The 15,642-nt window shown below is 37.3% G+C and overlaps 1 protein-coding gene across 19 annotated transcripts in view; it reads right to left on the bottom strand.

The window, feature by feature from the left end:
* Nucleotides 1-15,642, bottom strand: part of BAZ2B (bromodomain adjacent to zinc finger domain 2B) — a 142,822-nt gene that overhangs the window by 86,831 nt on the left and 40,349 nt on the right. For 5 of the 19 annotated variants that reach the window (XM_048054006.2, XM_048054008.2, XM_066999067.1 and 2 more), the window contains exon 2: nt 12,730-12,768. The exons of the other annotated variants lie outside the window; for them this stretch is intronic. The gene's annotated coding sequence lies outside the window, so the exon portion shown is untranslated. The remainder of the gene's footprint in view (nt 1-12,729; nt 12,769-15,642) is intronic. 19 annotated transcript variants of the gene reach the window in all.

A 15,642-nucleotide genomic window follows, 5' to 3' on the forward strand; every position in this document is an offset into this window, starting at 1 on the left:
GAACTCTTACCAGTAGTCTTAAAATACTTTTAAAAAGCAATATATATTGTATTTAATTGAGGTACGTTTGGTACTAATATCACAGCAAGCAGGCTCTCACAGCAAGACTTAAGAGATACTGATTTGAAGTCCCAGTCAGGGATTTATTATCCACTCCAGAAAAACAGCCTCAGTGAATTTGAGTCTCGCATGACTCAGTGAGAATCACGTAGGTTCTGCATGTTCAAACACTACCTTACAGAAGATCATTTTTCTAAAATTGTATCAACCCGAATTGCTCATCACGTGAAAAATATTTAGTATGGAACGGCTGTTTTGCTTTGAGATAACAATGGAGGAAAGAGAGACAAAATATAACATTGAAATCAGCTAAATGGAAGGTCTGTATTTATTTTCTGAACTCCAGTTTTAATTAGACTCATAGAAATTATAGCAGAAACTACAGGTAGAAACTACATATACAGAACAACAACCACTAGCCCCATTAGTCAGAAATAGAGCAAGAATGACAACTCAGCAGTGTCCTCAAGAATTCTATGGGCTACTAAAATACTTGTCCACACTTCGACTCCAAAACCAAATTATCAGGTTTATTGAAGAGCAGAACAGGATACTGAAACGTAGCTATGTCTTAAATATGCATTAGTGCCTGACTTTGTAAAATGGCACATCATCACTCTGTGGAGCTCAACTGAAGAGCTACTGTCTTCCTGGGAAATTTAAAAAATATTATTATTTTTTATGCAGCACATTCTAGCTACAAATACAAAATACAAATACAAAATACAAATATTTTTTTTTTCTTATATATATATATACACACACACACAGAACAGGAATTAATTCTATGGTCATAAAGAGAATACAAAATCCTGTTGCTGTTTTTTGTTTGTTTGGGTATTTTGTTTGTTTTAATAAGTACTATTAAGAACTTCTTGCAGAACCATGTCTCCTTTCATGGAAGCTATGTCTCCTGTCAAAGAGACTTCAAAAAGTTAGAAATTGTACTGCTACAAACTACAAGAATCATCTCAAAACTGTATCAAACAAATATCAACTCCAAAAGAAATATGAGCCTATCTATAACTACCTGTATCATTCTAGTAGCAGTATTTCAACACAAGTTTTGATTTAAAACACCATAGTTTACCCTTTGATAATGAAAAGTAAAAACAGTTATGCCATTAATGTTGCTTACGCTCACCTGAAAGAAGAACAGGTAATCTCTACACAACCTATACTGAATGCCAACAAAGCCAGAGACCTGCATTTTGCATCATACCCTGGATACCAAAATCACTGCAAAAATTACAGATAACTTTACAAAAAAAGCGTATTTAAAACAGTGGATGTTTATCAACATAGAAACAACACCTAAATTCAGTATCATCTGTGAATTCAACCTGCAGCAATAGCTTTGGAGAACAGGAACTCCCTGCAGTCATCTTTGTAATGCACTAAATCTATAAATTAATTTCTGAAAGTTCCACATACAGTATTGGTCTATGTTTTGCTTCTGGCAATTTTAGCCAGAATCCTTTGACAGTAGCATGGATGAGTAATACACACAACAGGGCAAACAGGACAATTCATACTTTCAGAAATCGCTTTCTGGGGCGTGGCACCAGAACTTCTAAATCATCTTCCTCCTCAAGAAAACATAATGAGCTAATGAAAGTAATCTCCAACTAAGCTACAGAAAGAAGGGAGACGAAACCTTTCCTCATCCTACCTGTCCTGTGCCAAGTCTCAACCACATTTTACACCAAAGAGCCATTCACATTATCGCATACCAAAGCAAGTCCTAGGAGTTAGATTCTGACCGCATTCACAAGCCTCCACATCATTGTTCCCCACATATGCTACTGCAGACAAGTACACTTGGGTGCCGTTATTACACAGGGTAACACCAGACGTTGACATTGTTCTCTACAATGGCAAACATCAAGATGCAGCAGGAGACGGATCATCATCTCATTTCAATTAGTTTCTTACCACCAAGAAAAAACACACCAAACGATCTTTTAAAACCCATCAGCTGATGCATTCTTACGCTGGTTACAGCCCTACCAAGGCAAAGGGTCAGGAAGAGGTTCCCCTTCCCAAGGGGAAAGGAAGGGTAGCAACTTTCTCTTTGTTCTACACCTCCTCCATATTCCGGTCACACACAGTCTATTGCTCATGATTTTGCTTCATTTAAAGTACCATTCCATTCTCATTATTTACTGAACACGCAGACACTTCATCTAGCAATCTGATTTCTAAAACTGTATCTTGGAATTGGAATAAACACAGTGGTTACTGAACTACCACTGAGAAAGAGCCAGCCATATTATATCATTATTAAATATCTCTAAAATAAATAAATAAATAAGAACAGAATTGCTCAAATGCATATAAAAGGCACTCAAAAAAAAAAAAAAGGCAAACAGGAAACTGCAGTCTATTCTTTACATTACTACGGTGCCCAAAAGCCTTCTTCATGATAGTTCGTTACCCAGAACTAGTCACAAAACTATTCAAAATTCCCCAATTCTAATTCAGTAGCATTTCATAGATTTTCTGCTAAACTTTGACCCCACAAAGCTACATACAGAATAAATTCTGTAAGCACATAAATACCTGAATTAAATTATCTCAGTGTATTTTAATTTTCCTGCGCCAATGCCTTCTCACCTGCTTCCTCCTTTTGCATAGTGTGTATCAAAAGGTCTTATTAAAGATACAGAGTAGCTTGTTCACTACCAAAAGAAACTAAAGCATACATCCTAAGGATCCTGTTGTCCTCCAGTATACTAAACCATGTCATTTCATATTACAGCTGATTCATCTTATGATAAGCACAGTTTTTCATTTTAATATTTTTATGGAATATACTGAAAAATATTAAGAATCATGTCTGCTGAGATTTTACCGAGATTATGTTTATTTCAATGTTCCATATGTTACTATCAGATACTTTAAAAAAGCAGTACAGAGAACAACAGTTAAACTTTTTCTTTTTTTGACATGGTAAGCTTAGTATTAACTGTTATTTAGTTATTTTCAGGAAAAGATCACATAGGTTACAAACATGGCAAAGAAACGCACAGAGAAAGGGGAGGGGAGAGAACACTGCTATTCTCCATTAAAATAACCATTATCGGGTTATTGGAAAACTGAAATATAAAACTACTTTAAAATATAAGGGTGTTTTTTGTAAATTTTAATAGATTGGAATAACTAAAAATACATATTCTTTAATTTATCTATCACCACAGCATCACACACACACACACACACAAAGCCTCTGAGAATACAATATTCATTTTGCTGCAGAAGAACAGACATTGCATAACAATGAGATTTGCTAATGAAATCAGCCATCAACCTGGAATACATATGTATTAAACCAAGACCTCAGTGTCATTTTCTTTTTGCATCGTTTGTTCGTCCTCTCGTTTTTCCTCGACCTTTCACTACCTTGTCCTCCCGGTTTCGCTGCTCAACTACAGCAATACTGTAAAACATTTTGTTACCATTATGGGCAAAACTTTCCATTTTACAAAATTTATTTCTTAACTTATTGCATGGGTTCTCTCAACATTGATTTTTCTTTCAAGGGTGCATTAACAATGAGTGCTAAGGAGACAAAGGAATTTTACTTCTCTGTAGAACTGTTGGAGTATCTAATGAAAATTGGGTGTCACTTGGAACATAAACTATACTTCCACGTCTAGAGTTGTATACCAGTTAATACAAGGAATAACACACATTATTAAAAAATCTTTTCTGTATTGATCTAATGGATAAACATGAACAGAAGTTAGAATTCTGACATGAATAGAGATTCGATTCTTTTGCATCAACATGAAAAATTATCACAAAACGAAGTAAAACAATCCAGCAAAATCAATAGCAGTACATATAAGCATAAACTGTACATATCTGTTATGCAAAACATGTTAGTGCATAAAAACATGAATGGTGAATGCAATTACTTATTCAGTGCTGACCACAAAAAGACTAAAACATTACAAAAGGTATTTTTCTCTATATGTATCTAAATGCTATCATATTTTGGTTTTGTGGGATACAAGCTGCCCTATACTTCATAGGTAAAAAGCAATCTGTTTACACCACTAGCTCCATCATTATCAAGACTGTTTTGAGTTCAACTAAAAACTACTGAAATCAATAATATGCTCCAGTGTTTTTTTTTTCCCACTTCTCTCAGTTGTTGTTTTTTAACTGAAATGCTATAAATAAAATACTGTTCCCATACTGCCACTATAAAGTTAGCTCCAATGTCATATCAACACGCAGTAAAAAAACAAAAACAAAACCAGTTTGCTGCTTTGTTTGGTAGGTAGTTGAAAAAATATGAAAAACAAAATACAAACATTCCAAAACTCTAATTCCATAAAGACAAACAGCCAACTATAGTCATTTTTAGTATACCAAAACTGCTCCTTTGGAATAAATGAAAGTAACTTGTAATTTATTTTCTTGTTTTATCTTGAGAGCATTAAACAAATCATTTTATACATAAGCTGGCCATCAAAACACCAAAAACAAACAAAAATGCACAAGACACCACTAAAAAATTGAGAAGAAATAATGAAGTGTCTGAAAACGGACTTAACCATCCCTGGAGCTAGTCATATCAAATCATCATCATGCATTCCAAGAAGAACAGCTTCAGGACAGCTGACGTAATGAACACGGTAAGTAGCTGAAAACATAGAAGTTTAAGCACTCTACTCTTCACATGGGCTCCAGTTCTTTAAAAGTTAACAAGCATTTATGTCATTGAGAGCTTTGTGAGCAGAAAGAATATAAAACGTAGCATTACTTTTCCTTCCATTTCTCTCACTTCTGAAGATACACAGCTCTACAAGATAAATACTGAAACACAGCATCACAGAATAGTTAGGGTTGGAAAGAACTTGAAAGATAATGTAATTCCGATCCCCCCTTGCCATGGACAGGGACACCTCCCCACTAGACCAGGTTGCCCAAAGCCCCATCCAACCTGGCCTTGAACTCTTCTGGCATGGGACATCCACAGCTTCTCTGGGCAACCTGTCCCAGTGCCTCACTACCCTCAGAGTAAAGAACTTCTTTCTCATGTCTAATCTAAATTTCTTTCAGTTTAAAACCATTCCCCCTAGTCCTATCACTACACTCTTTGATTAAGAATCCGTCCCAAGCTTTCCTGTAGGCCCCCTTTAGGTATTGAAAAGACACTGTAAGGTCTCCCTGGCACCTTCTCTTCTCCAGGCTGAAGAACCCCAACTCTCTCAGCCTGTCTTTGTAGGAGAGGTGCTCCAGCCCCTTGATCATCTTCATGGCCCTCCTCTGGACTCATTCTAAGAATTCTTCTTATATTGCGGGTCCCAGAGCTGAATGCTGTACTCGACGTGTGGCCTCAGAGCTGACAGGTGGGAAAATCAATTCCCTAGTCCTGCCGACCACACTATTCCTGATACAAGCCAGAACGATATTTGCCTTCTTGGCCACCTGAGCATACTGTTGGCTCATATTGAACTATTTTCCACCGATACCCCACGTCCCTTTTCGACTGGCAGCTTTCCAGCCACTCTTCAGTCTGTAGCGTGCATGGGACTGTTGTGCCCCAGGTGCAAAAAAAAAAAAAAAAAAAACGGCACTTGGCCTTGTTGAACTTCGTACAGCTGGCCTCGGTCCATCGGTGCAGCCTATCCAGATCCCTCTGCAGAGCCTTCCTACCCTTGAGCATATCAACACTCACTCCTAACTTGGCGCTGTCTGCAAACTGACTGAGGGTGCGCTCAAACTCCTCATCCAGATCATTGGTGTAGACACTGAAGAGAATTGGCCCCAGTACCGAGCCCTGGGGGACACCACTAGCTACCAGCCTCTGACTGGATTTGGCTCCATTCACCATGACTCTTTGGGCCCGGCCACCTAACCATTTTTTAACCCAACGAAGCATACATAAATATATATTAGATATATTTATCATTTATCTAATATAAACTTCCAGGCATATATAGTATGAGGCTGTCTTACTCTCATTTGTGCATGATCATGTTCTAATAAAAAGACGTATGAAGACTATTTTGGATCACACACTACCAAAAGTACTTCAATTTCAATTACAAAGCATCTGTCTTTCTGCAAAAATGCCGAATATGCTCTGTCTCAAAATGACTGGAACTGAATAGATAGAAACACAGTTAACTACAGTGGGCTTATCTTCAGGAGCAAAGGCTGCACAACCTTCAGGGGTTGAAAGAAAGACTTGAATAGAATAACCTTAACCCTTACAAGTGCTAGGTCATTTTCTTCCGTTATGAACAGTGACGGCTTTCTATAATTTTAACAATTGTCCCGTAGGCTAAAGAGTACTGCTGGCAGGTTATAGTTGTGTAATGCCTGCACTTTTAACAGTAACGTACTACCCTATAATACAGGTTCGCTGTCCAATTGAGCATTTCCTCTACAAGATGTTACAGGCTCTCAAGACTATATACTACTTCAACTGAGATCAGTAGATTTATTAGTATCTACCCAGAGCATATGGATGCTAAGATTATAGAGAAGTGTTAAAAACCAATCTTAATCCAAGTGATTGACTGAGAGAACAGATTCTAAGACATCCACATCTATTGTACATATGAAATATATGATTCTGGTATATAACTGTTTACATTAGACAAATGTGCATGTATCTTAAGTATAGGATATCAAAACCTAACTTTCACTATTTGGCACATTTTTAATTAATTACTCTACAGATAAAGGTGAGCCCTCATTCTGTAGGTACTGACGCAACCCCACACATTTAAGCGAAGCAGATTAGAATATGGACAAAACCATAACAGCAGTATACAGAGAATCAGATGCTGACGACTGCTAAAAATACCTGTTTTTTTTTTTAATCAAAGAAGAAAAACATGAACTCACAAATGAGATGGAATTTATCAACCGTATTTGTCTTCTCTAAACTAACCAGAAACAGCTTCTCCAATACATCTTAAAATTCTGTATTTTACTGAAGAAAATCATAGATACAGACACTACAAACAGAATGTAAAAACTAAAAATGTTGAGTTTACTGTTTCTCTTTGTGGTTTAAAAACATATTACAACGAATTCGCAGTTTGTATATTATTTTAACATTGAGTGCTGTACTAGCAGTTGTATATACACACACACAGATACATGTGCCTTTAATTATTAACACATGTGTAGTTAAAAGCTGTTTTGGGGACTTCAAGGAGAATTGGCATGCAACCTTCAAACATTACTTAAAATCTTGTAATAAAGCAAGCTTATGGAATATCCCAAATTGTACTGAATTACGACTACTATTTATCTGCTTGTAGTGAATAAAAGTAGAAGACAATTTACTAAAGCACACCAGGAACTCCTGAACACTAGAAGGTCACAGCCTGTGTGCTGAGCCGCTCAGCAAAAACATCTATGATGTTCCAGAGCTGCCATTTTTCTTCCTTGACAAAGACTCCATCTGTCACAGTGCCATTTACAGCCTCAGAGTCAGAATATCAATGATTTCCAACCATTCCGTAAGTCTGTTTTCACCTTGACATCACCTCTGTAATACGTCTAAACCAGATCATATATAACCCCTCTACAAGCTCTAAACTCACGCTTTATTAAACCGATAGCGTTTAAGCTGTGCTCTAATGTACCATTTTTACTTGCTCTGAACTGTACAACAAAATTAAAACTCCAAATTGTCTTTTCTGTTGCTGTACTTGTTTTTTAAATAATTTTTTGAAAAAAAAATCCTTCAAGTATTAAAAAAATTAAAAAGCAGTTAAAAATCTGATTTTAAAATGTCTGCTTTTATAACATACATAAAATCTAAATTTATTTATTTTTTAAAATAAAACATGCCTAGTAAGATCTTTTTTTTAAACAAGACCACCGTGCAGAATAAACTATCAGTTTCACTGAAATCAACAAAATTACATTTGTCTGTTTCAGTTCTACATCTCTTTAACCTATACACAAACTGGTATTTAAAAAAAAAAAAAAAAAAGAATAAAAACCCAGGTTAGAGTTAGGACAAAATAAGGAAAGATAATCTTGCCTTACTCATACAAAAATCAGGTACTCAGACAAAACAGTTTTTTATTTAGTTATTTATACACACTACTCCCACACAAACATTCCTGAAGTATAATATACATTCTACCAGCTGACCTGTCAGAAGACTACTTTAGTGAATGTATTCCTTCATCGCAACTTTTGGAGTCTTCAGGAAATTCAGTTAAATGTTGCTTCTCCAAGAGTTATTTTTAAACCTCCAAATTCACAACTTGATTTTACAGTGAAACTGGACCACAGGAGTAACATGCACACACAAAATCTCACAGCTAGATGTCCACTACTGCCATACAAACCCTGAATGTATTAAATACAAGGGAGCAAAATATTTGAGCACTAGACAAAACTTGCAAGCATCTTTATAAAAATTTATATCACAATCTCTGTAAAGTGTGTATTATACAAGCTCAACGTTAACTCTTATCCTTTTTCCTCATTGCCTATGCCTTTACCTCTTCCTATCCTATCAGTAATAGCATCAGATACTTCATAAATTGTATTAGTTGTATTTCTCTGCCAATCTACCTGCACTCTGCCCACCATTTACTGTTGTTCAAGCTGCTTTTAATACTCAAAGCATATCCTCAATTTAAGCCAAGAATATTTTTCAAAACCCATATAGAAAAAAATGTCTCTTCATCAGCCAAATATACTACCGCCCTAGAATTTCCCTAGCTAAATCACACTAGGACTCAGGTAGACTGCAGTATAAAGGTGAACCAATTCAGGCATTACCTTTGTGCTTGCCTTGCAAACGCTAGGAACATCAGATACTCATGGATACATAGCCAGAATGTTTATTTTATAACTTACGGCTATTCACCTGATGCTCTAATATCACATCTCTCACCCCCCAAAAATTTTGTTCTATTCTACATCTGCCAGCAATATACATTTCAGGTGTTTCTTATCTTATCTACCATTCAACTTCCCCCACTTATCTCATTATCACTAGCTAATCAGTCAGTTTTTCTAGTGGTGGTAAAGTGGGCTGGCAAGCTATACAATACAAGGAGGCAACTGCATGGAACAGACTTAGCTCAAAAACGGAGTGAAGTGCTGCTCTGTGTTTGACACAAGAATCAAATCTGAATAAGGGCACCACACTGCATCCAAATTTAAGACAGGTTCTAAACCAGGGAACATGAAACCCAACGGAAAACCAGAGGAACACATCTTTGAGACAATGTGCTACAAAGACGCCAATGCAGAAGAGCTAAGGGGGCAGATAAAATAATGTACTTAAATACTGCCAAATCTGGGAGATAGCACTGCACTAAGAAAGTGTACTGGGTTTATGTGGAAAGGTTTTGGTAGCAAGGTGGCTGCAGGAGTGGCCTCTGTGAGAAGAATCCAGAAGTCTCTGACAAGTCCTGACTGGCCCCATGTCAGAAAAGGGCCAGTTCCAGCCATCTCCAAAGGGAGCCACCAATGCTCAGAGCTGAGCCAGCGAGCAATGTTGTCTGCACCTCGTTGAGAGCAAGTTTAAGAAAGGGGAAAAAAAAAAAAAAAAAAAAACCACTCCAAATTTGTTCTAATTCACCCTCATACTCCTAGCTAACAACTCAAAGACAATATCTACATCCTTATCATGAAAAGAAACTGGGTGGTTTTCAAAACCTACCAAGTGCTTACTTCTACCTACTTTAGATAGCATCATTTAGGAATCGTTTAACATCTTCTTCGATCCTTTTTTTTCTTTCACTCCCCCCAAAAAACACCAAAACATTAGATATCACCCATAATGACCCTTCTACTAACTGCAGCATTCACCATCTCTAATACTTCCATAACGACAATATAAACATAACCCATGAAAATAACTCGTCATCATGATACTGTTCAGATTGAGGACTCTTCTTTCCTTCCCATTTACTCTAAACATTACACTGCCTTCTGTTCAGCAGATTTTTTTTTTACTCTTAAACCACTTGTTTAGTTATAGTCTTTAATTGTTTACTTAAAACTATAAAGAGAATTAATAGTGTTATCCATATCATATCTCAAGTACTGTATCAACATTCTCCATTATTTCTGTTCCTACAAATAAAGTGGAACTGTGAGAATTCTTTTATTTTTTTCCATTCAAAGCTCCAATAAAGTAAGCCATCGTTAGGGATGAAAAGAATTCAACAAGTGGGGACAGAAATTAGTATCCTCAAGAACTTTTAATATGGCCTAAGAGGAAAAACAAGCTTACAATGTACATGGAAATACTACTTGAATTTTTCTCCAATCTTTTCAAGCTCTCCCTCAAGCAACTTATTTCTTGCAATAGTATACACACTGAAGTTCAAAAATACACCATTTCTTTGTTTGAATGTCACTGTTGTTACTGTATTACTTCGTACAAAGAAAGTATATTCTGCAAGCCAAAGAACTGACTGCACTCATAAAAATGTTAGAGATTACTAAAGATACGCTTTTTCTTCTTTACAGATTTTATGTTCTTCATTCTTCACAAAAGGATTAAGTAACTTACAGTTAAGCATAAAAAGACAAGCAGAATAAGCTGGTACACTGAGTTAGTACAAATGATCAGCCTTCAAAATAAGCTTGTTTAGAGAAACAGATCTACATGTGGCTATTATTTCCCTAGCATTTTTAAGGCCTACAGGAAAATTGATCAAAGTAAAAATTCCTCCTCTACTTATCCAATTGCGTCTTTAAAGAAAAAAAGAGAAAAAAAACCTTACTCATGTCAACTTCACCATTTATGGTGCATTCTTCTCATTCTACTACGGCATTTTTTATTATTATTTAGTATTCATCTCAACAGTTTCACAGTGTAATAGAGCTCAGCTGCAGCCATCTAGCAGATCTCATTCCATGGGTGTCCCTCTAAGCAGGGTCTACACTTGTGTGTAACAACTTCCAAATTATTAGGGCCCTAATAACACTTCAATGTTCAAAAAGTCAGAGATAAATTTTCAACTCAAACAATGGTCATGTGTATCTGTACTTTCAATGGGGATGAATCTCCTTCTCAAGGAAAAGTATCATATTCTTTTTTAAAATAAGACAGAAAGCTAGCCATTTCAGAATTTTAAATCCCAAGAAAACAGTAGTTTTAAGAACTAATTAGATCCTACTTCTTCCCCAAACCCAAACATGCAAAACTGGAAGCTTCTTCTAGGAAGTTCCACAGCTTTCTTCAGACACAGGGTAGCTGAGAACATAATAGTCTTTCGTTTGAGATTTGTGGCTTCGAGTTAAGTGCCATCTTCAGTACACCTCAGTAAAGAAGTTCTCATTAACAAAGAAACCACAGGTTTCAGCTTTTTGTGAAGATAAAGCTTTTTCATTACAACTAGCTTACTCTACAAGAGCAGGCAGTATACTACTGTATTGTAGCAAGTTTCATGTCTTTTTTTTCCCACCTTTAATAACACGTTTCTTCCTATTTAACAGATCTACTCTCTCCAAATGAATTTACTGATTCTCTGAAGTCTTCAGATGCTGTATTCTCCTCAATACAGTATCAAGTCACATATAGTGCCTTTAGTATCTTCTTTCTGAAGCATGAAGTACAGAAGGCATGAAACTTGAAGTAGTTTGAAAGCCTGAGCCTTTTAAATTTAATCCTAAAAATTATTTTAATCTGTATTTAAAAATTATTGATTGAGCCTTTTTTTCTTACCTTGTTGTCAGTGCAAATTTAAAAATTATTGATCATAGTTGCCTCTAGGATGGGTGCCTGAAGGTCTCTAATGAAATGTAAGACTCCACAGTACTGTACAACATTGTCTGGGATCTAGTGACATACCTCATCATTGAACATAACTTACAATATTTTTTTTACAATGTTAATTACCTTCTTTTCAATTTTCAGGGTGTATCACCACAGACATGTATGAAGAATTGATGGTTAATTGAGGAGCACCAAAACTATAAACCTAAAAAAACATTTCAAAGCTATACAGATTTCCTTCTCTTATTTTGTATGTCTGACAGTAAGTACAATTAAAGTAAAAAGATGTGCCTAGAAGTTGCACTTCAGCATTGCTAGTTGGGCTTTCTGTCTTTTTATCTATTTTAGTTTTCACCATTACCTTTGCCTAAAGCACAGGACTGGAGTACGGAAACAAAGTGCTTATGTCTAATCATGAAAAAAAAAAAAAAGTAAATTGATATGAATGCAAAATTCTTCATTTCCTAAAAGTGCAATAAACTATCTATTGATAAAACAAGATAATTCATACTCGCTATGTTGCAAATTATTATACTAGATCTCTGAGCATTCGAAATAATTTCTTTAGGTTGTTAAAATCGATTTTGGAATGAAAACTCTTAGCAAAATCTCTCAATTCATTTTAAATGTTCTCTACACTGCATAAAGTCAGACATCGAAAATTGCACTCTACCAAATTTATATTTCATTCCTACCTAAAAGTGATCACTTGCTATTAAAGTGCAACCATGCACTGATTAAAGACCTACCCAATGGTTAAGACTGAAGTCACAAACGTAATTACACATGTGAACTAAAAATCTAAAAGACTTGCTGAATCAGGACCCGGATGCAGAATCTGGCACTAAACCACAGAGTATATAACATTTCTACTTTTTTCAGTATGATTTGTGCTTTTCAGAAAATTATCAGAATGCTTACTGCTATGGCATACTTACTGTGATGCGTTCAGTTCTGTGACATTGCTGTTTTGCAAGCTGCAAACAGAAGACAATTAATGATCAACTGAATCATACTTTCATCAAGTAACTTTTACAAGGACAAAGACACATCCAACAGAACATTACAATTTCTCAAAAAAACAGGTCTATAAAATATTTTGAGTACACTGAAAACTCTGTAATTATCTCACATACCCAAATATGAAGCCATTAAAACAAGAATACTTTAAGGCAAATGTTATGTAATCACACTCTTTGGTTAAAATCAGTTGTTTAAGTATGTGCATCGATTTCACCCTTACTAAACTGTGGGTATATTACAATATGTTCCCCTTTGATGTACACAATAAGTCAAAGGAATCTTTCTGTTAAAATGCAAATAGAATTCCATCCTCACTGAAATCAATGGGCCTTTTCAATTTCATTTATACAGACACTTATTTCATTCCGTTACTGACGCTCTTTCGCACAAGCATTTCAAATTCTATTCATGCAATGAGAATTCAGAAGCATCTCCATTTAAACACAAAATCAATACATGTCACTGAAAAATTAAAACTAAAAATAGTTTTTCAGCACTTGGATTGCCTTCTTCCCTGAATTTTTTTCCCATGTAAACACACAGCTGATATTTTTTCTATTTGCTATACAGCGTGTAACAGATGCAATCTGTGGAATACAAACATTTGAGGAGAACACTACTTGCCACACCAGCAAGAATCTGACATTGCCTTGGTTTTCCAATACACCCCACACCAACACCCCCCCCGGAAGACCTACTGGAAGAACCAGTGAAATTTTGCAAGTACAGCTTTTAAAAATATCTTCTCTAGAATTAAACATATACTGAATACAAAGCTTGTGGATATTTTCTTCAGATACACTGATAGACAAATTTAGTTGACCAAATATGTATAATTTCCCACATATTAAAAAAAGCTACAGTCAAATGTTTTGTTTTTTTTCTTTTCCTTTTTAGGCATCAAAGCCTTTCTTCTCTTAAGAAAAAAATACATAAAAATAGACCTCCTTACTCTTTTTTCTACAGCATCCCACTGACAGGAGCATAAAGCTGGCCTATCTCACAACGACACAAAGTCAAGAAAATATACTAATATACATACACAAAACTTCAGCCATCTACATCAGCAAGAACTTCTCTCAGGCAGTTACAAAAAACTAGGTAATCATTTAAATCTAGTAGACAATTATATCAACAGCTGCATTTTTTTTGATTTTCATTTGTAATTACAAGTCGTAAGCATGTGGGCATTGATACCAATTGCTTATTTCATTCAGAAAGGAGGAAAAGAGTCTTATTTTTTCTTTTAAGTTCGAAACATGTTATTTCTGTTAGAAGTTGAAGCCCAAGTACTTTCTGTCTGTTATAATTTTGCACGTGTGTTAGCATTGGGTTTACACTGAAACATTTTTGAAGCAGAAGGCTGCAGGCCTCTCTGAGAAGAGTCCAGAAGCTGCCCCATGTCAGAAAAGGGCCAGTTCCAGCCGGCTCCAAAGGGAGCCACCAATGCCCAGAGCAGAGCCAGCGAGCAACATTGTCTGCACCTCTGTGAGAGCAAATTTAAGAAAGGGAAAAAAAAAAAACAAACATTAAAAAAAACTGCACAACGGCAGCTGGGAGAGCGAGGAGTGAGAAGCAGCCCTACAACCACCAAGGTCAGTGCAGCAGGAGGGCAGGAGGTGCTCCAGGCTCACAGCAGCAGTTCCCCTGCGGCCTGTGGAGAGGCCCCTGGTGGAGCAGGCTGTCCCCCTGCACCCACGGGTCCCACACGGAGCAGATCTCCACGCTGCAGCCCGTGGAGGAGCCCCCGGTGGAGCAGGTGGATGTGGCCTGGAGGAGGCTGCGGCCCATGGAGAGCCCCCGCAGGAGCAGGCCCCGGGCCGGAGCTGCAGCCCATGGACAGGAGCCCACGCAGGAGCAGGGGTCTGGGGGGAGCTGCCGCCCACCCATGGGGGACCCGTGCTGGAGCAGTTTGCTCCTGGCGGATGGACCCCGTGGTACGGAGCCGTGTGGGAGCAGTTCCTGAAGAGCTGCTGCCTGCGGGCAGCCCCCGCAGGCTCAGGAAGGACGGCATCCCGCGGGAAGGACCCCACGTGGAGCAGGGGAACAGAGTGACCGTGAAGGAGCGGCAGAAACAAAGCGCTATAGACTGACCACAGCCCCCATTCCCCCGCGTCGCTTGCAGGGAGGACATAGAAGAAGGTGGAGGGAAGGAACACGGTTTTAGTCTTGTTGTAGTTTCTCACTGCTCTAGCCTGTTAGTGATAGGCAATAAATTGTATTAATCTCCCTGTGCTGAGTCTGTTTTGCCCATGATAGGTACTAGTGAGTGATCTCCCCATCCTTTTCTCAACCCTTGAGCCCTCGCCACCATATTTTCTTCCCCTTTTCCTTTGAGGAGAGGGAATGAGAGAGTGGTTGTGGTGGAGTTCAACTGCCCAGCTGAGTAAATCTACCACAATGTTCTACTCCTGACTACCTCTTTAATCCTTGCACAGGTAGAAGTTTTGGTTTTGCCATCAGTCCTGAAGGTACTGAAGAGCCCACCAAAACCCAAACTCTCAGACAAGCATTAGACATTCTACAAATCAGAGGCTAGTGAAAATAAATGTTTAAAACTCCAGCTTGCCATCTGCAAGAGGGTGTTACCAGCTACCTTACTGAGAATACAATGTACAGTAACAGCCTCCACAGTCCTGAACACTGTCCAATGCAAAGAAAAGCTTTCTTGTATAGGAACGTTATCCAGATGCCTAGGGATCCAACTACATCGGAAAATAGCCTACTTATTTACCCATGGTAACAAAAGTTCCAAAACAGAAGAACAGACTAGTAGGAAATCTTGACTAGTAGATCCAGCCTAATGCCCATAGACTGTTGCTCCAATA

This window comes from Anser cygnoides, chromosome 6, assembly GCF_040182565.1.
Source record: "Anser cygnoides isolate HZ-2024a breed goose chromosome 6, Taihu_goose_T2T_genome, whole genome shotgun sequence".
Taxonomy (NCBI): Eukaryota; Metazoa; Chordata; class Aves; order Anseriformes; family Anatidae; genus Anser; species Anser cygnoides.